General features: G+C 47.0%; 1 non-coding gene across 1 annotated transcript; it reads right to left on the reverse strand.

The window, feature by feature from the left end:
- Positions 1–1,423: 1,423 nt before the first annotated feature.
- LOC139263657 (U6 spliceosomal RNA) lies at positions 1,424–1,526 on the reverse strand. Its single transcript, XR_011593183.1, has one exon. It is a non-coding gene; the product is annotated as a U6 spliceosomal RNA (small nuclear RNA).
- Between the last annotated feature and the right edge of the window lie 638 nt (positions 1,527–2,164).

A 2,164-nucleotide genomic window follows, 5' to 3' on the forward strand; every position in this document is an offset into this window, starting at 1 on the left:
TCCAGTAATAAAAGACTGTTCAATACAAGAAGAGGAGGTTCAAGCTGAAGAATATGCACATGCAGTTTCATAGAAAGCAAATCATTTCCCCTTGTTTCACAGCTTGACCGATATCAGTCATTCAAAACTGAAAGAATATAATCATGTATCTAGTTGGAAGTAATGGTTAGGAACTGTCCTTGAACCATGTTTAGCTGGAAAATTGTCAATGGAGTCAGACAGATATAAACCAGTGATTTGACTCATAGGATTGTGCATAAATATGCATGCTGAGAGTGCAATATTCTAAGCTAATACAGGTTGAGCATCCAAAATCCGGAGTTCCGGAATATGGAATGTTCTGGAATCCGGACTTCGGACCGATTGGTGGCAGGGTAGTCCGGAATCCGTAAAATGTTCCGGAATCCGACCCGCCAACCCTGCCGACCTCGGGGTCCCGCCTCTGCCCGACCTCGGACTTCACCTTGCCGCCGCTGACCTTACCCCGCCGCCACTCGCCTCGCCCAGCTCGTCACTGCTGCCCTTACCTCGGGGCCTCCTCACCCGCCCAAACACCTCCTCTGCGACGGGGCCCGCCGGCCCCAACACTTCCTTGGCGGCGGGGCCCGCCCGAACACCTCCACAGCGGCAGGGCCCCGCCTGACGATCTCCTGGACAGGACCGGTGACCTGAACAGCTCCTCGGAGAGCATTCCCCCTCACCAACCACCCCCCCCCACCCCCCCGCCTTTCTGACGTTCCGAAATCCGGAAATACCCAAACCTGGGCTTGGGTGTTTCCGGATTTCAGATGTCAGAAACACATTCCGAAGTCTGGAAAAACACGAATACCGTCTCGGCTTCAGTCCCGAGATTGCCGGATTCAGGATGCTCAACTGTATAAGCCATTTCATCATTCCAATGCACACAAGTTAGTTTTCTTTGGCTCAGCAAGTGCAAAGATCTGAAGCATAATCCCAATATTAGTGAAATTATGTTTGTAATGAAATATATTAATTGTGTAATTTTTGTCAATGTGATGATTAAAAGTGCCTGAGAAATCTTGGCAGTTCTACATATTGAAGTGGAGTGACTACATCTGGCATTCTATGTGGGGTAAGCTAACTATTCAATGTGTAGTTTAAAAAAAAATTATGGCTATCCAGGCGATGATTATTCTTTAAACAGTGGGGGTAAAATTGGGTTCAGTTGTGCCCATTTTTTGGGCACTACGAGCCCACTTAGGGTTCCAAAATGGCATTCTGCGCACGCATATTCTTTTAATGCCAAGTGCGCCAGACGGAATCTTAGTAAACATAGAAAATAGGTGCAGAAGTAGGCCATTCGGCCCTTCGAGCCTGCACCGCCATTCAATGAGCTCATGGCTGAACATGCAACCTCAGTACCCCATTCCTGCTTTCTCACCATACCCCTTGATCCCTCTAGTAGTAAGAAAAACGCCTCACGAATTTGCGTGTCATCCTTGCGCAGGGGCCATGCTAATCTTCTCTGTATCGTTCCAATTTTAGTATATGTGCTGCTGAAGCGAGTAAAGGGGTTAGCATACCGGAAGTATGCAGAGTAGGCCGATCATGAGATCAATTAGCGTGCAATGCTGATTTGACACCAGCGCAGCCATTTTTGAGCCCTCTCGTAACCACACGCAGTTGAACACGCGTTAGGCAGCATGAAGGATCCCCCACCAGTGCTATTTAAAGGGATCATCAACTATTTACAGGCTAGCTGCTGACTTATTTCTTCTGGCTGTTGCTACAATTCTACACGTTGTTGTTACTTGCCATAGTTGTTTCAAGTTTCTGGGAGGCTGCAACCTAGCCAGCCCCTTTCTGCCTGGGCTGTACATGAAGGACTAATTCATGTACTAATTCAAGTGCAATACAAGTAACCTCAACCCCAATTGCCACATTCATTATCTTGCCTCTGTCACTGACCATCACATTGTCTTCTTGGCCACAATGCAAAAATAAACCCAACATAAAACACACATTCCAAACTAAATGTATCAATTAAATCATAACATATTGCATACAAAATTAAACTAATCACCCTTATGCATTCCCTTAGTACCTGTCTTACATGTGGCTTTGCCTGTCCTGGTGCTCCTACAAAATGCTAGCCCAGTGGCTGCAGCATGGCTGCTGACTTTCAGTGGAGGAGACTGCAGAT

Source organism: Pristiophorus japonicus, chromosome 4 (assembly GCF_044704955.1).
Source record: "Pristiophorus japonicus isolate sPriJap1 chromosome 4, sPriJap1.hap1, whole genome shotgun sequence".
NCBI classification, from domain to species: domain Eukaryota; kingdom Metazoa; phylum Chordata; class Chondrichthyes; family Pristiophoridae; genus Pristiophorus; species Pristiophorus japonicus.